The following is a 25,298-nucleotide window of genomic DNA, read 5'->3' as shown; positions in this document are numbered from 1 at the left end:
TAACCTATCAAAGTCATTAAATAAAATAAAATACTCATCAAATATAATCATAGTATTAGCTTAGTTCCAAGCTATTGCAGTATGGGGGTGTACTATTTTTTTGTGGTAATAATACTCTTTGTGAGTAAAAAGGACGCTATAATTCTTTTAACTCTTTCAGGGTTTGAATTAGATTTCCTGGCCATGATGTGTTTTTTGGCTCAGGTCAGGTTTGGTTATTTTTAAATATTTGTTAAGAAATGTCTTGCTGTCTCTTTGGGTCTGGTTCATAATAACATAGATGTTGTAGAACCATAGAGAATCTTATTTTTATTCCACACATTCATCAACAGTTGGTTGGAGATTTGGCTGTGTTAGTCGTAGCTAATGTAGCCTTGAGCCGCTGGCCTCAAGCAGAGGTAAGGAGCAGGCTACAGATGTTTGGTAGCCTCACTTCTTTCTGACTTTCTGACTTTTTATTAAAAAAATTGTAGTCTTTAACCCCTTCCGACGTTGTCTTAAAGGTTGGGCCTGTGATTTTGGAGAAATATTGTTGATATTTGAACTGAGCAGCACCCATTTTGCTGATTGGCTGGAATAGTGTTGTGTGTTTTTCTCTGTTTGTGTCACATTTACAGAGCTAGGGCTGTGTATGAACAGTGGATTTATTTTCAGACAGCCAGTAAACTGTTCGCTAATTTCAACAAAAAGTGCAGGTGATCGCTTTCTGTGCAGTTACAACACTTGAGTTAATTTATCAGACTTTATGTAACTTTTTCCTAACATATGTTGTACTACTATACCTGTAAACAGACCGGTTGATGTGGAAAATCAGTCCCTTTGTAAGGGATTTCTTCTCTCAAAGCATATAGCAGTATTAGCAGTAACAGCTATTTGCTATATTAAGATTGAGTTAAGTAATGTCGTCCTGAGCAGAGCATGAACTCACTCTCCCTATGTGTGTTCTAATCTGAGTTTCTCTGTGCTTTGTGTACATTGCTGGGCCGGCCGAGCGTGCCTTTTAGTGCATGTGTGCATGCTAGCGTAGCCCACTGGCTAGCTCACTGCCGCCGCTCTGCACGGCTCAGATGGCAGTTACAGTTGACGGTGCCAACTGTCGGCATAGTTGCAGAAGCATAGCGCCTACTGTCCAGTTCCCCCCAGGTTAGCACTGTTGGCTCCTTCAGCACTGTTGCCGGTGTTTGCAGTGATAACACTGTTAGCATGTTAGCCATGATGAGAGCTGAGTGGCACTAGATATGCCCTGAAAGTTTTCAACTGTACCAAACCAGTACAGTACTGTTTAGTAAAACCTCTACAACTGACATATATATCAATTAAATGATGTAATAGTATAGCCCTAATCTATACGCTTTGTATTAACTATATTTTTACTATATATATATATATATATATATATATATATATATATGAGTTGGTGAAGACACTCACTGGACATGAGATGGGAAAGAAACATTCCCATCACCATGAACTTGTTCTTTAAGATACATTGTCTGCATTTTGAGTCAGAATACCCTTTAACTTTTATCTTATCTCATGTCCCAGTGCCTCATGTTATCTTCAGAGGTGACAGAAGATAAGAATCTGTCATATGTTGAAGGAACTCGGAGGTGACTAAATCAGATGTGCACTGGCCCAGAAACAAGACTGTCACACTCTGATGAGCTCCATTTAACTAAAGTGTACTAATAGTGTCAGGCTTTTATTACAATGTCTCCGCCACAGATCTGAAATAATAGTGATGGCATTACATGAGAGTGATGCTTTTGAAAAATGCTTTTGAAAATTGAAAGTTTGAACTAAAAATCCATTTGTAGATATTATACAATTGTATTCACATCTTAAAATCTGTTTCAAGAGGGATACAGCCAAACTCTTGATTTAAACAGCCAAATCTTTATTCCAAAGATAACATGCCGCTTCATTTTGTTTTTAATGTCAAAGATAAAACGGCAATTGTTTGCTAAAACCTGTGTCACACAAATGCCCTCAGCAGTGCTAATGCATAGTAACGATTGTTTTTGTAATGCAACTTGCTCTACCATGTATTAGTACCATGTTTTTTATTCATACATGACATAACATACAATAATAACATGACACAGAACATTACCATCCTTGCCTTACTGTCCTTTGCAACAACAATCTTGTTTTCCCTTTTTTTTTGTCAGCCATAACAAATTAGTGTGTATGATTTTTGGACCGTCCAAAAGTATTTGATATAGCAAACAAACAAAAGCCTTTTCTTGGCTCTTTTGTTTCAGCTTTTAAAAACAGGTACAGTAGCTCATATTCATACAATGACGATATATTTGCTAAATTGATGGTGTTTATCTTACTGTGAGATTATTGTTGGAAACACATGTCTGCATCATACATTCTCAGATATTAAACCAACTGCCCTCAATTAGAAGAAGATACATAGCATGAGAGCAAACAGAAGGCTTCCAAAAGCTTTTCATAAGAAGGCTATTACGAATGATGTGCCGGTAAGAAGTTTGAAAGTAAGACTTTTTTTTCATTTGTTTGCACAATATTTTAATTTCTGAAGTATTTTAATTCAGTAATATTCTGTGCAGGTCTTGAAACACATTTGGGAAAAATATTGTTTGTGTTCTACATTTGATCAGCCATAATAAATATGCTGCATTGCTATAGTTTAAACTTTCCAGAAGTTTATGAAGTAGTTCTAATTAGCTGCACCTCAACCAGCTTCAACACCAAAGTGTTAATTAAACATTAATGCATCAGAAATAATCAATAGTTTTACTCTCTTTCACCACTGGTTGGCAGTTTCTAATGTTATACACCATCCTACATTTTCCTTTTGCCCAGTTGTTTGGTTCAATTTGGCTTTTGATGCATGCACAGTATGACACATTTTCTTTCCTCTCTCTAGCTACAATACTCAACATAAAATAAGTAATATCAACAAAATCAATAATTATAACACACTTCATCGGCTCTGTTCTGTCTCTTTAGCTTTAATTCCTGAGCGTGGTTGAGCTGGACGGTAGAGTGATATAGTGCATGATATGATTAGATTATGAGGCATGAGTGAGACGACGAGCTCAGAACCACATCAATGTATGCAATAATCTCAGTTACATGCAGCAGCATTCAGGGAAATGTGTGGGTTACAAGTTCACTGTTTGTGTGTGTGTGTGTGTGTGTGTGTGTGTGTGTGTGTGTGTGTGTGTGTGTGTGTGTGTGTGTGTGTGTGTGAGAGAGAGTGTGTGTGTGTGAGAGTGTGTGTGTGTGTGTGTGTGAGAGAGAGAGAGAGAGAGAGAGAGAGAGAGAGAGAGAGAGAGAGAGAGAGAGAGAGAGAGAGAGAGACACTGCTGTATGCTGCAATCTCCCCTGTGGGCTAATAGATTTGAGATGACATGCTCTCTGCTTCCGTGCTGAATGTTCACTGAACTTTCTGGCAAAAGAGGCTGCCACTAAAGAGGGTTCAACTAGAGGTTAATATAAACAAACAGCAGAAAATAGAGAGCTAGGGATTATTAAATACAGGAATGACTGACAAATCCTTCATTGCTATTAGCCCTTGGCCTCCACCTATGCCCCTTGCCAAAAATACTGTCTTCTAACCGTTGTCCTGATGACCCGTGCTCAAAAGCTTCAGCTTTGCAGGTCAACTATTCTTTATTCTTTCAAATCACAGTCTTGAAAACATCCAATAAATATCACTTTAATTGTAGCTTAAACTTCTCTGAGTCTTGTAAATAACATTAATTTGTGTTGCTCTGTCCACAAGGCACACTTAAGTGTCGATTGATATCGCACCAAAGTGCCAATATCATTACAGTGCCCCCCCCCACCTCTTCATTATATCATTGGCTGTAAAATATACACTTTTATAGTGTTAAAATTGTATGCTGCCCTCCAGTGGTTGTTTTCTTACATTGCTCATATTACCATACTGCATGGCTGATTGAGACGAGAGGGATGCAACCTACTGTAGGATGAACTCTGCTCCTACAGGAACCTTACTGTTGTCATTTTCTGTTTTACAGCACAGCAATAACATCATGTGAGTACATATGATGTGCAAAAAATGTGTCGTCATGATTGTTGATATTTTTAAAGTTCAAATCCTTTATCATGAAGTTATAAAACTATACGGTCTTGTAAAGAGCTGGCTAAGTGAAGGATGATAGCTGCCACTGGCTGCTGGGATACTGAAATTTATCACTGCCAGCACTCATGTGAATACTGTGTGATGTTAGCCGCGCATTGTTAACAGTGATTGTCATCTAATTAAATCGTGGTTCGTCACAAGAGACGCTTTTAATGGCGAGATAAGCTCAGGGAGTCCACTGAAGCATTCCCAAGATCAATAAAGATGTTACAGTCTGGAGTAGGAATCGTCTTCGGGTTACAGAGGCCAGTTGAATTAATTAGTATTGGGTTCTAATATCCCCCACACAAACTTTCTGACCAAGCAGCATTTGGTTGGTAGCTGGATGCGTCTCGCCTCTGACTCTAATTTGATCTGCTGTTGGTTAGCTTCATTAAGGAGATTAATCTGCCATGCTGTCGTTTCTACACATAAATGTACATGGATACTGCTGAAAACCAGACATTTTATTCTGTACGTAGGTTTTCAAAGCTTTCCTTCTATATTGTAGATGTTATTTATGTCGTCTTGTCCATTTTGGCCCAGTTTATCTTTCTTGCAACAGCTTTATAAATCATGTCCATCAACCAGCTCTGGAAAAAGCTTTTCAGTCACTCCAGGGGGCCCCACCGACCGACTGATGTCTGCCCTATTTGTAATACTGTGATTTCAATCATCAGGCCCTGGGCAAATAAGACAGAATAGCTTTTTTTAAAACTTTTCTTGGCTAAAATATTTTTTTTTGGGGCCACATAAAAGTGCTCAATACTGAAGAAAATGTTGTCCTCGGTGCCTAGCAACATGCTTCATACATGGACTACGAAAAGTCTTCTAAAGGGCTGGTGACCCCTGTTTTCTATTTCTCTCAACAAGCAAAGCAACATTTGAAGACATACACCAGAAAGATGGCACCTAAGTTCGACTATATGGAGTTAATATGCAGTACTTTTGTAGTTTTGCATAACTCACAAATTCAGTATAATCATTAATTGAGTATAATTGCTAAAAGTATATAATTTTTTGTATACGTATTACCGGTACATTCCAAAATTATAACCAAATATCAGAGATTACTTTTTTGCATTGATACTTTCTGCCTTTTTCTTCCAGGCAGGAATGTGAATTAAAAACAATTTACATATGTTCACAAATTGTTAATATATTAAAATAAACTTATAAATCAAATGTATTAGTTAATGTAAGACAGCCAGAGAGAGATAAGGGGAGAAAGTGAAGGGTGGTGTTGTCAGTCCAAGCACACCATAGCCGTGTCCTGCAGAAGACATGTGACTCTGAGCACCCTGAGGTTCCTCACAGACCGGGCCTTGTGTCAGAAGAGCAAGCCAGCGGCTGAACTCAGGGGCTCAGCCCAGGCCACCTAACTGGGAGTCAAATCAGAGGCGCTCAGTTGGCACCTCATGCCTGACTGGCCCATGACCCTGAGGGGCAAGACCCATGTCTGGGTCATGTACAGTCCTGTGACCCACTTACCAGATGATGAGAGGGTGACAGTCATGTTCTTACGTATAAAGCGAAGCATCAACTTCACCTTCAAACATCAGTTCTACTGTTTGCAATGTTAACTTTTAGTCCCGTCACATCAGATGAGTTTAATGACTTGTTGGACACAAAGATGTCTTTTAAGATGTCCACTTTTTTTTTTTTGTGGTGCCAAGGATGGAAAATGAAACATATGGCTTCACATCCAATTGTTTACTATGCAAATCTCTGTTGTAGTCTCTCATCCTGAGGCAATTTCTTTTTTTACCAAATATATTTTTGCTATTTTATTGTAGAAATGACAAATGGGCAGCTAGTCCCACATTGTCAAATGTGTTCCTGTCCCCATGCTGACCACACATATCCACAAGTTTTATTTCCAATGTGGTGAAACTTCGGCGTCCTGATTGCATAATGGAGGATGTCGTATGTGTTCAGATTGTAAAGCCCTCTGAGGCAAATTTGTAATTTTGGGCTGGACAAAATACATTGAATTGACGCAGTGCCCACTTCAAATACATACAAGTATTATATCAATGCTTGACAGTTAAATGGTGTTCTCTTATCATTATTTTATAATTTTCAAAGAAATAATAAACACGCGATGAAAGTATTTTACTATATCTTAAATAGCTTTTACATCTCAACCAATTCTACAACATGCGATCTATAAAATGACACTATACTGTGCATGCTTTGATTAATATTTTTCATTACAGCTTTAAACCCCAGTGTTGAAGTTGATATAGACCTGAATCTAAACTGGAATTACATTTGCAATGTTATCTGAGCCATATTCATCAGATCTGACATGTGATATCTTATGGGTATGAAGGAGCCCACTGCAGGCTGCAAAGTGGTGGAGCGACACTTAGAGCACATCACCTGCTACCCTTGTCGTCACCCTCTTCCTTGCAGCTCCACAGGGTCTGGTCACTGCTCCGTCAGCCAACCCTAATGCGTCCCATCCCCCCTTTTGCCCATTTAATGGCCCTTACACTTCAATATTACTCCTCGGCTTTCCTAGAACACTGGCCTGCAATGTGTTGTCTCTTTAGGTCAATGATTTGTTCTCTGTCATGCTCACGCATCCCCCTTTTTAATATATTGCCGTTCTGTTTAATAAGTAGTCTGAAAATGAAATGAAAAATACTGCCTCCCTGTAAATGGAATGAGCAGCATGTGTAATTTTAATGTTTATACGCCTACTAATAGATGCTAAGCCATAGTAGCTTTAATAAATCAGGTCGTACAGGGGAATAATGTTGCTTATGAGTGAATAGAGTAGTGCACTCCTTTGGCTTAATTTGATAAGACAGACTGAAACTGTGGTCTCTCCTTGTGCGATGAGGTCTATTAGCTCACCGACATGCTACACAGTATGTCATCTGAGTCTGTTACAGTGGCAAACTGCCTCGTTACCCCTGTGCCTTGTTGTGCAGCCTGACCAATTACTTTTGATCTTAAGAGGACATGACATTTGTAGGTTTTGCACTCTGCAATGACTGCACATGTTAAAAGATGCATCATGCCTTTTCCCTTGCAAATAATTTATAGCTCTTGCCCCCCAGGGTTTACTCTTTGAACTTAAAGGTACAAGCTTTAAATAAAGTCGTTCGAGCTGCGCTTTTAAAATATCACGTTCGGAATTTGTTAGAACAAATTTGGATATTTTGTGCTTAAGAGAGAAATCAATCACGTTGAAGACGTGTTAACATGTCAAAGGATTTCCACATTGTCAACTGTTCTTTTCATTGATCATCTCTACTTGTTAAGATACAGAACATGTAAAGGAGGGTTCCCCTAAATGCATCCTTAAAACACAGCATTTCAAAACATCTTGCCACATACCGCCACTGGGACTGATAAGAAAATACACAATAATGCAAATACCTTTTCTGATTCTGCACATTTTCATCTTGTTTTATATGGCTAACTGGTAATGAGTGATGTGATGTATTACATGTCATATGCGTGTTATTAGGTATACTGAAAGCCTCAGGTTGAGACATATTTTATGCTTATTCAGCCATTTGAATTGTTGCCTTTCATAACCAAATTTACTGTGATAGATTGGCAAAAATCCCAAAACTGCACGCTTCTCTGCATATGCTGATCAAAGATGTTTTTTTGGTAGTTTATAATGATGAAGGTAAATATAGACCAGTGCATCAACACCAAGTTTTCTTTAAAACAAGTTTCATGAAGTCCTCTTACATTACTGTATATGAACATTACAATATTATATGTCGGCTAAAATCCCAATAGCAGCAAAATACAAACTTGCCATGCACCCTCAACAGGACTATGTTGTTATTTTACCAATGTGTACTGCCAATAATGTTGATACAAAAAAATAGCATATGTATTGTCGCATTGATGTTTTATTCTATGTTTGGACCCGTTTTATTAATTTAGGGTGTATGTTTACGCTCTCCCACTTCCCTGACCAATCACTTTTTAATACTGAGTTAAGGACCAGGGGTAATATTGTTAAAGCTTTCCTTACCCTGCAGCTGCTGGTTGAGATAGCAGATTATACACATAAAAAATGAGGGGTGGGTGGGAGGCTGGTTGTAAACCCTGTCGTATTCCCTAATTCCCTTGCTGAATACATGTGTTGCCTCTGTGGCAATTTGTCAAACACAACACTGCATGCTTGAGGAATCAAGTGCCCCCTGGTGGTGATGTAATGGACCAGAAAAATAGATTTTGATTGTTCAAATTGGATGTACAAGCAGCCAAGGGCTCTCTCCGTCCATTTGAGCATTAATTTGCGCAGAAAGAAACAATTTGTAAAGCCGTTTATACAAGCCTCCAACAATGTAATATTTGATGTACCTGCAAGATGGGAAACAAATATATATATTTTAATTTACAGAATTATTATAGAATTTATTGAGACACACAGTCATATATTTTTTGTTTTATTTTCAAAGCACAATCACAAAGATTCAGCCACTCTGCTGTTTTGGATTCAAATTGTTGTGAAGTCCCAACATGGATGAGTAACCCACTGCCTCATACACACAAACAAACACATAAGGAATAAACAAGGGCACAGGAACGAGCGTCCAGCCAGATGTTTTTTTAGCCTTTGTGTTTCAGCGGGGAGGTCACCGAATGAAAGAGAGACAGAGCAGGGCATTTAATCCCATCAGCAGAACTGCATTCCCATAATGAGAAATTAATAACATGAGCATGCTTTCAGATTAAACGGAGCAGTTAGGACCATTAGATCGTTTTCATTGCTGGCATTAGGGCAGCGGATCCGTTTTTTTCTCCGTATAATCCAACAAAGTAGGTCAGTGTCTATTGAGTATTAGTGCTGTGGCTGTGATCCTGTTGTTTCAGCTCCAGGACATGGAATTAACCCCAGAGACAGCTAAACTGGAGAGGGCAAAGGTTTGTGGAAGGGTAGGTTGGGGGTGGGACTTCAGGCACCCCTGGACATGAGTATAAACTGTGGTGAGTTCTTCTAAACCTCTAACAGGTCCTGACACTCTGCTCCTGCTTATTCTCCGAGCTTGAACTAGTCTCTGCTTCCCTCCAGCATCAACTTGGCAACTTGTTACTGTACTCTCCACACACACTGACCCTTACCTCTTCTCTTTAGAATCTGCATGATACTTAATATAAATATCACAACACAGACTTCTACTTTTGTGAGACTTGATGCACAGTTGAGTTCATGAAAAACCTTTTTACTGTTTCAGAAAAAAAACTAAACAAGGTTCTTGCTGTGTGTACCATGGGCTTCATGACATTATTCGTCTCATCTGCAAAATATTGTGGACAAGTTAAGATAAGAAATCTCTTATAAAAAACAAGTAAGTAGTTTAAAAAAAGAAGTAGTAGTTAAAGCAGCTTTAGCCTATGCACAGACAGGACAAACACATTTTAAACATAATTTATTTGTTGTGTGTATCTTTCCTTTTCTTTACTTCACATGCAGCAATGCCCATGCAATATCTGAAAGTGCATCACATGAAGAAGGTCTATCAGCTCAGTGATCCTGTCCACAGCTGCCCAGTGAATAATAATCAGTGAACAAGCAGAAGGCCCACTTAAGATCCGTGTCCTTAATAACCACACCCAAGACCTCACACCCAATGAGATGATGAGGGAGAGTCACAGATCATGCCAGATTAGTGCAGCTTGTTTTGCTTTGGAGGTTGAAGTCCCTATGCCCCACACACACACACATACACACACACACACACACACACACACACACACACACACACACACACACACACACACGCACACACACTGCCAGCTTGTCACTGCTGCCCTCTTAATGTGGAAGCAAGTATATTTTGACAGATAAAAAATGAGTGGCAGGACAACAAAGCGCAATTCCCATCATGCACTGCCATGATGAGTGTAAGATGTGACAGTCTGACCATGGAGAAGATTATTTTTTAAGAAGCATGATATTTTTGTGACTGTGGTTGCTACTATGTTCACCAATGCTAAAAATATACACACTATGTACTAGAGCTGCAACTAACGATTATTTTAATAATCGATTAATCGGTTGATTATTTTTTCGATTAATCGATGAATTGGATAAAAAAGCAAAAAAACATTAATTTCCAACCCTTTGTTTAAAAACAGAAGTGACAGTGCAAATTCACAGTGCAAAACATGTTCAGAAAGCACAAACAGGTTGCTCCTTGAACATCCCCGAGCTGTTAATTAAACAAATTAGACTAAAATGGACTAACACTAAAAACATACACATGTATGCTTTACATCTGCCTTTTTACTGGAATTGATCTCCTTGGAGCAGAGGCTGCTTTAGCATGCCCTGCTTTATCAATATGTATGAAACACTGGGACAGTGGGAAGCTGTACTGCTCCTCTCACGTCTGTTTTGACCGAAACCTCCAGGCCCAGCTCCACCTCATCTCAGCTCTGCATCAAGCTGCGCTGCATATAGAGTCCTCTTCCTTAAACTATTTCATTCTGGGCCTTTTACGACCACGAAATGACGTTACGTTGTTGGCTAAGCCCAACTACGTGATTTGATTCAGTCTACTTTGAGTAAAAAAACAACCTGCAGCCAGATCTGCCAGTGTGCCGATTTAACGTTAACGAGTGACAGCGTGAACTGAACCAGACCGGGGGGTTACGGCATGTTTCACCACGTTACGGTTTTTTACAAGCAAGACTGAACTGTAACGGAACATAACGTAACTTTAACGACAATACACAACCCAAACACGTTAGCTAACGTGATAGCAAGCTGACTTCCATTAAAAACAAGTTTGAGGGAAATGAAGCCGCTGTAGACATTTTAACGCTGGTTGGCCAAGACTCGACACATCACATCCAAGATGTTCTATTTTTGCTAAGATCCCGATCTAAACGTTTCTCAGTCTCTCACTCCAATCTCAGACACGCTGGCGGCCAGTTGCTCTGCGCCGCTCTTTTTTTTTTCTCCGCGACTTTATTTATAATCGCGCGACACTACGAATCGATAATGAAATTCGTTGCCAACACTTTTGCTAATCGATTTTTATCGATTTTATCGATTCGTTGTTGCAGCCCTACTATATACACCTTATGTGACTTACTGGAAAATGTCCACCAAATGCCGTGGATATTAAGATATTTTTTTTTAACACATTTAAATCAGTATTTACATTGTATTGCAAGTATTGTGTAGCTACATTCAAGTATGGCTCATTGTGAAAGATATTTCCTAAGACTAAAAAAACACAACGGATGACACCCCTTTGGGTGGATAATGCAGCAACGCAGTGAGGCTAGGGCTACTCTGTTCAGCTCTTACACTCACAGAAGAACCTAAAGCAAGTGGTGGAGCTTCTGAAGCAATAGCTGATGCCATTAAAAGTGACAGCAGCTGCTCTGTCTGTCCTTGTGCACAGTATCAGTAGTTCTGCCACTTCTTAAAGGGAAAGGTCACTTTTACCTCTGTTGACCCAAGTGCCCTAATATTGTACCTTTTTGTAAAAGGACTCAGAGGCAACTTCCAAATGCTTCTTGGAATTTGTGAAGATGGACAGCAGCAAAGTGAATTGACTAGAGATCATTGTTTCTTTCAGTTTGCACAAACGTGTTTGTCGTGCAGTTCGCTCGCTACATCTGGTAGTAATTTACCATAGAGGATGACATGTCCTGAACTGCCCTGTTGCCGTGATGCAGTCAGAGTTCGCTAGGTTTAGACTCAAGTGAACCTAAGTAGTGTGACCTAAATAGAGCCGTTTGGCACATTTACCTCGGTTTCCCCACACACATAGAGACAGAGGAGAAAAGGAGGGAGTGCAAAGGAGACCAGAGGTTGAGACAGGAGGAGAGAGAGAGAGTGAGCGAGAGAGTGGGCTTAACAGAGTGTAAGAGCACGCACATGCATACAGTAAGAGAACTACTGTTGGGAGGTGATTCAAGGATACATTTGACAATATTGCTTTTACAAAACAATACAGAGAGATTTCTATGTAAAAAGTAACAAACAAGTCCAAAATAATTTATTATGAATGCATGTCATACAACCTTCTCTCTGTACTCTGAGGTTAATGGGTCATGCACAGTTGTCAAAGATTTGGTTGGAATAATTAGTAATAATAATATTACTAATTAGCTTGATAGCATGAAAGAGTGAGATGGTTATCATACCGTTAAAATCTCTTATCAATACAACTCTGATTCACTCGTGACACAGCAATAGGTAAGCAGTGCTCTGACATTGTATGAATGTTGTATCAGAAAGGCATTCCTGTTATAAACTATACCAAAATAACAGTTTTCGGTATGTATCCAGTTCCAGGTTAAGTTCAGTTTCAAGACACATTTTGAAGGACAGGTGGAAGAAACTTCAGCCACAATCAGAAGATCGGCAGTTTGATCGCTTGCGGGGTATGAATGGTATGGCTGTTGGATAGTTCTGATGGGCAGGTGGCACCTTGAATGGTATCCCCCCTGCCACCAGTTGGTGTGAATGGATAAAAGCGCTTTAAGTGGTTGGAAGACTAGAAAAGTGCTGTACAAGTACAAGTCTGTTTCCCATTTAACAAACATTAGACATATTGTTTTCCGCAACATAAGAGTTGCTCCTGTGTTAATATAGGAGCAGGCGGTGGATATTTATCTTAATGTATTATAATATGTCTCATCTAATATAACAATTATTAGACTAGTGTTGATGACAACTTCATTTACTGAGTATTACACAATACCTTTTCTGAAGCAACTTCATCAAATATGATAGCAGGGCCACTTAAATTATGTGTGGACTTTTTTATCCCACTGCATGGCGCAATGGCGAATAAGTCTCTGTTTTTTTCCCCTTCTTGTGTTCTTTCTTTCTTACCAAAGCACAACAAAAAAACAATATATCTAATATAATATTGTCCTGTTGCTGGTGCAAAGTTTGTACATAATTGTGATTTTTATCCCAACTGTAAACCTTTTCGTTCTTTGATAGTTTGTTTAAATGTACCTATGTTGCTACACATAATTAGGCAATTTAGAAACTTAGCAGAAGGCTTCGGTCTCTTAATGTTCTCATGAGAACACTATGACACAGCCTTAATGTTCTCATGAGAACACCATGACAAAGCCTTAATGTTCTCATGAGAACACCATGACAAAGCCTTAATGTTCTCATGAGAACACCATGACACAGCCTTAATGTTCTCATGAGAACACCATGACAAAGCCTTAATGTTCTCATGAGAACACCATGACACAGCCTTAATGTTCTCATGAGAACACCATGACACAGACTTAATGTTCTCATGAGAACACCATGACAAAGCCTTAATGTTCTCATGAGAACACTATGACACAGCCTTAAAGTTCTCATGAGAACTCCATGACACAGCCTTAATATAAAGATGGTGGCAGCACGATAGCAGCCACCTGCTTGCAGCTATGACTGTAGAGAAGTCCTCATATCACCGGGCTTCGCAGCTCAGACCAGTATGTATTTAAGTCATTTCCTGTCTTCTTTCCTAATTTGTAAATTTCAAGGGAACATAATTATGATTCTGACAAATATGCAGACCTGCTAGACCCGTAGGATAAGCAGGTTTGTATAGACGTCCCCAGACAACTGGCTGTTTCGGATTTGTGTCCGAGTTAATTGCTCTGTAGGTTAAGCCGTCGGCCACTCAGGTCAACAATCTTAGCTCCAGATAATCTTACTCTTTGCTCTTTGAGAAGTGCAGCAGGCGACAGACAACACAGACATGACCCTACAACTAACCTGATCTACTGAGGCATGGGATAAGAACCAGAGAATGCAAGAGTAAACATAATTTATGATGCACTAAATTTAAGGTGAACATTTAATTTCCTTCCATCTTAATGAAGGTTCTCTTGAGATTAGATCTACGCGTATATGATCTGTGGCCATGTGTAAAAAGTAGAGCAAAGGCTCTTGAGTACTGCAAGAGGTGGTTGTTTGGGGGGGTGGGGGGGGGCACACACAAGGACATGCCATAGATCATAAGATACTCTTCATCCTGTAGAGGGCAGTGAAGACACATGGCCCAGTGGAAGCCTGGGTGCTGTCCTGTCTTCTCAGAGCAGGACATGTAATGTTCTTCCAGCATGGCATCTCTAACAGCAACACAACACTACATGCAGTTGTGACATGGAATAAAGGAAACCTTTATCGAGCTGACCTGCAGCATAAAACTGCCAGTGATAACCCTGCTAGCTGAAAAACATCTCTGAAGTAGTTAATTTGTATATATTTCCCTTTAATGGTAAATTCACAAGTTTACCACATAGTACTGTAAAAAATGCTTACTTGAGTTGTATTTTCGAGTAAAAGTGTGCATGTTGCCACCAATTATTCGCAACTTTTTTCCTACATTCTCTCAGACTGTAGAAAGCTTCATGCAGAGCCACAACATACATTATATCACTGTTTTCCCAGGCTGAGTTGTACTCGTTGTGATGAGTAAATTAATTTGATGTGCAAAAGTGGTGACACACTTTTTTAACAGTTAAAATGACTCTCCAGTAGAATCCTTATTCTCAAATCTACAAAATGCTTATTCTTTAGCTAATACATTTTAGTTAAATGATATTGTATTGTAAGAGTCCAAACTAACTACAATTTCTCAATTCATTCTTATGCTCTACCTTGCAGTGCTGCAGTCAGCTTGTGGGTAGTTTTTTTTACATCAGAGCTCAGTGGGAGCTGTTATCTACACAGACTTACCGTACAATCAATCAGTAAGTGGCTAAATGCTGCGTAAAGCTGCAGACATGGTTGTTGACTCTCAGTGACTCCAGCAGTACTAGCAATCCTTTCACAAAATTGTCTTTACAAATATCACTCTTGGTCCCTTGCAATGCAGTAAAGTATACCTTAAATTAGTAGATGGTATTTTAGATTAGTCAATTCAAGTCAGTATCTACACAATTGTGTAATTTGACAGGTACACAGTGAGTGCAGCCTTCCGTTTGTTTCTCAACGTACTCACAAGTGTCCAAACTGGGAGAGGATTTAATGTGTACCATGCTCCTGTGTTGTGAACAGGTGACCTTGGCATCAGGCTGTTTGATAAATAAAGTGTTTTGTATCGATATAATAAAATGATTTATCCCATTGAAGAATCTTCTAAATTGTTTCTACATTGAAGCTATTTAGTTAATTAATGGGATTTAGCAAAATACTGCACCCATGTGGGTATGCCGAAACAGGCTGTGTTTGAAAAGTCTGTGGCCATTTTTGACATTATCAGGTCAATATTGATTTCTTGGATTGTTATTATTTGTCCATACAACACTTGCTTTTACTGTTGGCCGAATGGGCTTCCAATCCCATCTAATCATTTAAAATGTGGATTTCTGCTGATCTGAGCTCTTGTTGCATTGTATTGTAATGTTGCCTTGCATTTAAATGTATTTATTTGAACTGTAGTTTAAGTAAGCTTCACATACAGCCAGGTGTAGGAGGGCAAATTGCAACTCTGTTCATCTGGTTTGAAAAACTTGTTCACGTTTTGCACACCACATGCACAGCAATGCATTATCAAGTAAAGAGAGAATAAAGAGAGAATTTCAGAGCGTGCAATGGCAAATTGACAACTCCTTTATAGGTTTTTAAAAGTGAATATTGGAAATGAAAGTCACAAAGTAAAATTGTAGAGAAATGCATATCAACACTATAAAAAAATCTTATCAAATACAAATAAAAAATGGTGTGAGACCTGAAGACAAACCAGATGTTTTTATACACACAAATTCATTTGGATCCAGTATTAAAGGACAAGGCCAGAGGTTTGTTTGTGTCGGACGTTGAATAGAGGAAGTGGTTGCTATGGTTACTATGCAAAAATAGAAATCCGCTGGATTGGCGGTAGATTCAGCGACAAATGGGCAATAATAGATATGAAACGGGCTAGATTATTAATACCAGCCCGAAGTAAATAGGGGATGGCTTATTGATCAGTCAAATGCAACAAACGTCAGGACTTGTCAGGTTTTACACGCTAGTTAAGCGTTTGAATTAATCTTTATTGAGAACATCTCACTGTCGGTTTCAAGCGCCCGGAAGACCATCACTATGTTAACACACAGGCTGAAAGCCGTCGGACTTTGACTGTGAAAATACAAACGTCAATCTGTTGTTTATTGGCTTAGAGAATCCACTACACCTGCATGCTAATGACGTTAGCGTAGCTCACTAGTTTCTTTGCAGCTGTCCCAACATAGCATTAGTCTGATATCCGATGAGTGAATTACATCAGTTAACTTTTAATACTATCTCTGCTTTATTGCACGGCAACGCCATGTAAATCTGGGCCAGGACATTGTCACGCTGTATCTGCCTCAGTGCCAGGACAGATAACAGGAAAATCATGGCTGTTGTCTATGATAATATATATATATATATATATATATATATATATATATATATATATATATATATATATATATATATATATCTATTATAACTGTTTTCTCAGTGTATCTGCTGTGACTATGTGATGTTTGTTTGATTATTTGATTATTTGATTTAGATCTCTGCCCCGGTTAATGGTTTGATTCGCTTAAACGGTAACTTTTAGTATTTTGCAACTTGGACCCTATTTTTCTATTTTTTGTGTGACCCAAGCAACTAATGGGAAATTGGTTCAGTCTTGAGCGAGAACGCTGTGGCCACACAACAGGCTCCAATGTAATCCTTCTGAGTAATAGAGAACCGTCAACGTACTTCCACTCAAGGAGAAGTAATGTTGTTAAATCTAGCGAGAGGCGACTTGTTGCTGGAAGACAATGGGGGAAATCTGAGTGAGATTTGGAAAGGTAAGTAACGGTGTTGTAAGACTTTGTTGTAGCTTAACTTTATTATGAAGATTTCCAATGTCACGGCTAAGTATTTAGCTGATTTTGACAATGTGGATGAGGCTGCAAGATTTCAGAATGAGGCTTTTCCTTTAGCAAGAGTTGGTTTGACAAAATAACACACTGACCAGATCAATAATGCTCAGACACGTAATAACCTGTCAATGGCAAAATGTATCACTTTAGGGGACGTTCATTGACGGTGCGTAATTGCCCATAACGATTACATTACAACGCTCTAGCTACTAGACCAGTCTGAAATAATGTTGTTACCCATTAATTACATGCACACAAAAACAAAGGGGAATAGGGTCCAGGTTGAAGAATAAATAAATTACGCTATACAATGGAAGTACATTGAGCTGTCGTATGCTTATAAAATTATTATTCTTCGGATGTTAATTTTATCATTGTAATTCCCAATAAAGATTGAATGTGATTTTGTGGACCACCATCAGGGGAAAATATTTCCATTGTTATGTCTGCATGTGAACTTAAATACCTTTGCCTCCATCTTCTACGCCATAGTCCACATCCTTTGAACTCGCACCATATCTTATACCCATGTCTGCTGTAAAAATATCAGGCCTCATTAGACACTGCATACATGAAGACAAACAATTCTACCAGTGTGCACTCATCAGTGTACAGCGCTTGGTCTATGCCAGATGATTATTACATGACACTCTGAGACAGAAGGCCCCAGGATCAAATCCTCCTTGGTGCTTTAGAGTATCAGAGTGCAGTTCTCATTCAACATAATGTAGAGGATTAAGCGAATAATGCCTGCAATGGCACATCAGTGGCACATGGCCCAAATTGCTTCCTGACCTGGCTGTTTTAAATGAAAACACAACAGATAGTGCCTGGTCATCAAACAGCCAGCTTATGTCATGCACCCTTGATGCATAACATATTACTTTGACAATCATGTTAAATGATATTCTTATCTCATTTATCCCTTTGCCTCTATCAGGTTTATCATGTGTTTGAATCTCTGATTGGGTTCTGATTCATTTTCTTACACAATGGCATCTCCTTCATCACTTCCTCCTCTATTAACCTGCATATCAGTGTAAAGGGATGCATTGTGTCACATTATAAGCAGTTGAAAGTAAAAGATAGGAGACGAGCCTGGGTCATCGTGGCAATCTTCCAAACAGCTTTTAAACAGTGTTTCACAATTGATAAACAACCGTGCCTGTAATTAATATTGTACATTCATGGTAAAAGGCATTCTGCATAATTACTCCACTGTCGCCACCAGAAATATGCACATTCAGTGTTATTATAAAGTACACCAGTATATCATATTAAGTCATAAATAATGTGCCAGTAGAATTAATTAATTTTATACACACCCCTCCCCTTGTGTGGTACTTTACATTTAACTATGTCAGCAGTTATTGATGCACTCTTTAAACAATGACATTTTACATGCCTTTTAAAGGGAGCTGTTTTGTGAGGCGCTGACAATTTCTTGAGAGATAACTCAAGGAGTTTGCATAAACATTATGTTTAAACTGTTTTTTTTTATGCAACAACACGTGTAGAAATATAGTTGATTGGTTGCTGAAATAATTTCTCCTCTCCATACTAGCAGTGAAGAGACCCTTTTTTAGTGCGACTATACTGTAAAAGGTATACACAATCTACAGTCCTCGTTCCATGCAATAAAGTATTCCAAAGTACAGCTAACGCTAATTAGCTGAAATAATCAGCAATCTTCCAAAGTGAAAGACCTTTTGGCAAAAAGTTCCTCTTTTGTATTTACCATGGTCGTTCCCCTGCTTGCACATTGTCACCTGCAATACATCCTCAAGTGACTAGCAGGACGAAGATATCCACTTGACATGGCTGTGTACACATTTTATCTCTTGGCTTGAGGACTTTCCTTTTGAAGTCTTGAGTTTATAATGTGGGCTGTCGATATACGGTATTCTGGCTTCAGGAAGTGACCATATTTGAACAAGCAAGGTGGAGCTGGGGAGGATTACATATTACTTCGTCTCTATCCTTAATGAGAGGTTGCCATGGTGGAGACCTGTCAATCACAATTTAGCCACACCATAATGCATACCATGCTTTATTGTATATTTTACTCTAAATTGGACCATAATTTACGAAATGAACATCATGCTATTGAAGAAGATGTGCAGTAGCAATTGAGACCGTGAACTATTTCGGAAAATGTTTAGTACTGAGGTCATTAATCAAGTGAGAAATAGGCTAATTTTCTCATAGACTTCTATACAATCTGACTTTTTTTGTGACTAGTGAATGCAGGTTTAAGGCAATACGTACTAGCTGATGCGGAGACGACACCCACTTCTTAAACACAGTCTATAGTAGTTGTACTATGATGAGATTGCTTCACTGCCAGTATGGATAGGAGCAAGGTGACTAATAACTCAATGTTCATAGGGCATACAGGTATTTTGTGACAACTGATTGAAAAAGTTACTGCTCAAATTAACAGGATAAAGAATGGCAAAACAAAGGGGTGAGTTGTATTAAAAGTATAGTGCTATGGACATTTGCATTTTGCTAAATGTATCATGTCAATCATGATAGTACAGGTAATTTCACACTGTCACCCGTTTTTTATATATTATCTTATCGTGTATGTTATTATTGACTGGACCCTATCATTTGGGTCTTTTTGTAACTTGTGTTTTAATCAAGATTTTTCAACATACAGCACATGTTCCATCTAAAATGTATTTATTGTATTCTATCCATCTTTTGATTGTACTAATGACCAGAGGTTATGGTTGGATACATTCTAATAACTCAGATTTATTCTATATTGTATCAGATTAATATGTCTGAATGTGAGGGCACTGGAAAGAATATGACAGCACTTTTGTGGTTCCTATTCTCTTGTCAGGTTTCCTTTTTTTTTATTAATGCGAGATGTTGTCTTTGATGGCTGCTCAACAAAGAGAGAGCGGTCTTCAGCTGTAACCTCTCTGCACCAGAATCTGGAACATGACAGATGTCAGGCTGTGATAAATGGTGCAGAGTCTCAGTAATTTCACCAGGAATGCCCTTGAGATGCCCAAAACCCCAATCGCAAATGCTATTGTTGAATTAAACTATAAAAAGAAATCCTTCCCCCCTTGACATTATAGGAACTGTGGTTAAAATGGAGGATTTTTTTCTTCTTCTTCTTCTCCAGAATTTACCTGGAGGATTTTTTGTGCCTGCTTGCATTAAAGGAAGAACATAAGAAAGAGCATGGCACTATATATTTATTGAGATCTATGGCACTACTGTATTATGAAGGCTTTTCATGCTGGAACTATAAAGAAATAATAATTTATTGTATTTTCAAATATATCATTTAAAATGCCGTATTATTACGTTCATGGGGGTTTTGCTTATTGATTGATCTCTCTATATTATTGTTTCCCTAGATTAAGTAATAATGGCCATTTAAATGCTCAGGACTACTCAGCCACCATCATTGTACATTTTTATTTTACAATATTTTAGTTCAGTGAAACATTTTTGGGAAATCATGCAACATATATGGTTCATAAAACAGAACTGCATTTGCTTATAGCTGGACAAAAACACACTCAATTTTGAACAACCTGGCCTTTAAACAATGACTGCACTCTATTAAGCATTAATAATGTAAGTGAGGTGCAGGCTGTGACAAATAGTTTCTAGATCCAATTCCCTATAGAGGCTGATCTGTAAAAATAACAAAGAAAAAAAAAAGACTTATTGTCACCGGTATTCTTGCTCAGGTTCACTAATTCTTGCGTGTGGTGATTTGCCCAGCAATTAATCCAAAAGCTGTGGCTAAACTACCCTCTGTGATATCCTCTCCATCCTATGACAAATAGAACAGAGGAATCTTAATTAGGAGGGAATGTGCTGCAGATGTATTAGAGTAGCGATGGGAAAACAGATGAGGCCATCACACCACACAGCAGGGAGCTGAGGAGTCTGCTCCTCCATCGCTGTGTCCAATCCATAATGCCACGAGTGTGCCACATGCCTTTGCTGTCATCTGCACAGTGCCACCGGGGCCCCCAGGAGCCCCCGGGGGCCAGGGAGGTCCTCACTATCCAGTGCTTGAGTTCAACCTCTCACCGGTGCTCTATGGCTGATTCACTCATTTAGAAAACCTTCTAAATGAGTGAATCAGTCATTTGGGGGGGTATTTTATTTTGTAAAATACACAGCTGTGATTTACTGGCAAAGCAAAGATTTGTACAGTAAAGTAAATAGATGTGAATTGGATGTAATAAATCATACAAACAGATCTGCATTGCTTTGCACTGTGATTGCTCCTTTTTTATTTATTTATTTAAGTTTCTCTGTTGGTCATTGAGGTTCCTTTTTGAAAAATAGCCATACTTTGACTATGTCTGTTCAGCTGGCTGCCTTCAATTTTATACCTGCAAAGTTTCAATCTGGGCCCTCCTTGCGTCCTTTAACATTCGGTGCCCGCGTCAACGCCCTCCCCCACCCTTTTCTCCCCTGTCCAGGATTACTGGTAGAGACTGCACTTGTGCTGTTATTTTCAACCTTGGTGGACAGGGGCTTCGGTATGTATTCTGGAAATACTTCAAAGAAAAGCAAAAAGGCAGCAATTTTCTGCTTGAATATCCCTCTGACTAAATCCATTGATCATCCTTGGGGTTCCTGAGAGAGGGAGTGAGATGGAGAGGCATGTTTTATCCTCTAATAACTCCTACCTTCACCCCTTCTTGACTCTCCCGTTGTTGTGTTGTTGTTGGTGGCACTTCTGCTCTATTCCTTGGAGAGCTGCTGAGATTGAAGTTATTTTATGCTTCGGCTCCCCGGGCCCCAATTTGAAAACTCTTGTGTGTCAGTTTTCACACACTCCTGTCATATAGCAAGGAGCACTGGAGAGTTTTGCCTTTTACTTTTTTCTGTGAAAGCATCTTGTGGGGCATTCTGCATTTAATGATAAATAGGTCAAAAAAAGATTACTAGTTTATGTCTGTTTTAAAAAGTCTTAATCTCTTCTCCTGAAAGAAAGTTTTGACCAGGGTGGTTGTGAAATAAACACCCCGAATATCTCTGTCAAAGCCCCAAATCAGGTATCTGATGGAAAACTCCTGTGTTGCAGCTCACCTTTAGTATTCCTAAAAATCTGTGAGAAAAGCATTCACTGGTCAGTTAGATCTCCAAAACTTGCTTGAAGTTAAAGTCTTACTCACTCGCTCAATGAGACCAGAATGACAGTGTGAGTAATCTGCATCGGCCGGCATTCTTCACTGAATCCCAACATGATTGCTTTTACGACACCACATTTGTTTAGTTTTCAAGAATGCTGCAGTCGTGCCATCCTGCCATTTAAAAAAATGATTATTTGAGTCTAAATTTGTATGGGGATGCTATTTTCTAGCAAAAATAGAAAGTCATAATAATGTTCATTGATAAAGTGTTTATCTGAATTTAAAGGCTTAATTTAAAGGCTGGTTCGCCGATATTATTGATCTGAATATTTAAAAAAGTCAGGCTCTTAATGTTGCCATGTTTCTCAAGAACACCTTGCTCGAGCCATTTCAGTGTAAAACAACTGTCCTGCAATAAATCCTGCCGTCATGAAGGTTATAATGATCAGTTTTTGTTCTAGAGAAGTGTTGATTCGTCGATAGGATAATTTTGGAGGACATAGTTTGACATGTATTGTGTTATTCTAACAGGTGTTTCTATTATTTTGTCCAACCCATTTATATATTTGAGGCTAAATAACAGAAACATCTCTCTCTATAATGCAACACAGTACTGTAAATCACAATCGTCCAGAATAACCTCTCTATTAAAAACAACACTATAACTTCCATAAAGGTATGATCAATTGCAGGACTGCTGTATTTGACTGATGGACGCTGAGGGTGTGTCAGCCATATTCAAGGTCTATTACATACATTTTAAAATGAGCCATTGTCTTTGAATAAGTGTAAGTGTGGTACCTGGACAGGTTTCGTGCTTATTTTTTTCTGTACTGTATGTTGTCAGCAGTTTGCCTGTACATGAATGTGTTTTGTCTTGCCTGTGAGATTATTGGTCAAGATGGGGGAGGATGTCTGGGTCACAAGTGAGCTCTGTCTGATTTTGGTGCACTGGTGCAGGCACCTTTCAGACACCTCTCTTCACCTGCCAGCGTCCGCCGTCGCTGGCAGACTCAATAACATGCAGCTAGTTGGAAGGTGATGACAGACAAGCCAGGCCCAATTTATTGCAGTTTGAAGACAACCCATTCACTTTCCCCTATGGGGCCAGGGTGAGTCACGATGTTGGAGCATTGCTTTCACCCGCCCCTATACATGCATGTTGGCGTCTGTTGTCTGGTGACGAGACATTGAAACAACCCACACAGAAACATAAATGCACTGCATACCATGCATTCTTTAAAAATCTGTTGGCAGATTGCTGCTCTGCCCTCTTTTTGTGTTGCTAAAGGTATTTCCCCTTTTGCAGGCAGATTTATATGTGTGTTTCACGACAACGAGGCCTTTACTGTCTGGGCTAGAAGTGATATTTTGTGAAAAATCAATTAAAATGTATTTCTCAAGTTAGGAATTTCTATCACAGCATATTTGTCAACAAATGAAGGAATTTAGGTGCCAAAGCCCAGAGCAAATGCCGTAACTTGGGAAGCTACTTAACATGCAATTGTATAATATATGTTAAAACATAAATACACCAATATCATCTATATACCATGGTATAAACTTTGTTTTCTCCCGCTAGATTGCTGAAGCCCAAGCCTTGACACTTGTGATGTACTCTGCCAAGAACATTAAGTATCCGAAAGTGATAAAGCTTCAATTTGCTAGACCATTAGACTAATTACTGCAATAATTAAGTAACTACTTGATTAGAACTAATGGGTACCTAATTATCCAGGAAGAAAGGATCAGGTGGTAATTAATAGAGTCAAGCTGATGTCTTCTGACTTACCAATGCCGATTACCAAACGTACGGGACTGAAACTGGGGAGGACAAAAATGGGAGAAAAAGGAGTGTTTATCTAACCCCCTGTAGCTAAGGCAAACAGTTTGTTAGCAGCACATCACATGAGTGGATTGTTAATGATTGTTAGTAACAAGATCATTTTGCATCAATATATTATACAGGATGATTAGCCTGAATCTATTTTGTCATTTATCCCTGAGCAGAGGTTGATCTCAATAGTATTGATAATGATTACAGAGATAAGGAAGAATTATTCTGTACTTGACAGACACTATTTTGAAGGATGGATGACATTTGGTTTCAGTTCTGCACCAGCTTTGATTTTTTTCTGCGTGTGTGTGGATGAAGCCGAGACTCACACCTAGAAAACTAATGGTTTAAACTTGATTTTAATCACAATTTACAATGCACATATCTCACATACACAGAGAAAGATTAATAGAGACAAATCTAAAATTTATAGAATTCTACAATTTGCATAAAGTGTATTATCTAAACATGTAAGTGAAAAGTAAGGGTGTTGAAAAGGTCATTAAAATTTCAGTATACTGAATGCAGAATACGTACGTTATCTATCAATCCATCAATCTGCTACTTACATAATGTATAATTGTTATAGGACGGCCAGCAGTCAAGCCTAGTCTCCATATAATATGCATAACTATGAATAGAAGTAAAAGTGAAAGCTGACACTTTTTGATGTATAGTTCTTTTTTATATTAATGTTTGAATAATATGTGCCTGGAGGGTGGGCTATAAATTAAAATTGAGAATTGAGGTATGAATTTTTATGAGTCATCATCTATTTCCATTATGTATTTAAAAATGAAAGAATCACAGTTATTTGGATTAAACAGACATCCGATACTGCGATCCCTCAAGCAGACAGATTGAAGGTTAAAGGTGCATTTTGGAATCTTCCATTTTCCTTTAACAGCCTCACAAAGAATACAATTACTGAAAACGACAGTCTCATCCAAATGGTAATCTTTTGCTCAACTCATTCAGTTCTTTACTTGGAGCTGAAACAATTAGTTAATTAATCGATTAGTTGATTGACAGAAAATAATTGGCCACTTTTTTGGTAGTTGATTAAGTGTTTCTATAATTCTTCTCACAGAATTAGTAAAACATCCTTAAAATGTTCTTGTTTCAACTCTCAAACAAGAGACTTTGCTTCTTGTGATTGTTATATATCATTGAAAACTAAATGTAATTGGGTTTTGATTAAAGAAATCTGAATAATTTATGGAATTAACCATATTTGTTAATGCTTTGAAACCATTTAATTGTTGTTATTGGCAGGTTGTGATATAGATAAGCAGTAGTTTAGCTTGTAGACATCACAGACTTTAGTCGATGTCCCACAACC

This window comes from Taurulus bubalis (genome assembly GCF_910589615.1).
Source record: "Taurulus bubalis genome assembly, chromosome: 9".
Taxonomy (NCBI): Eukaryota; Metazoa; Chordata; class Actinopteri; order Perciformes; family Cottidae; genus Taurulus; species Taurulus bubalis.
Note: the sequence above shows the minus strand (reverse complement) of the source record.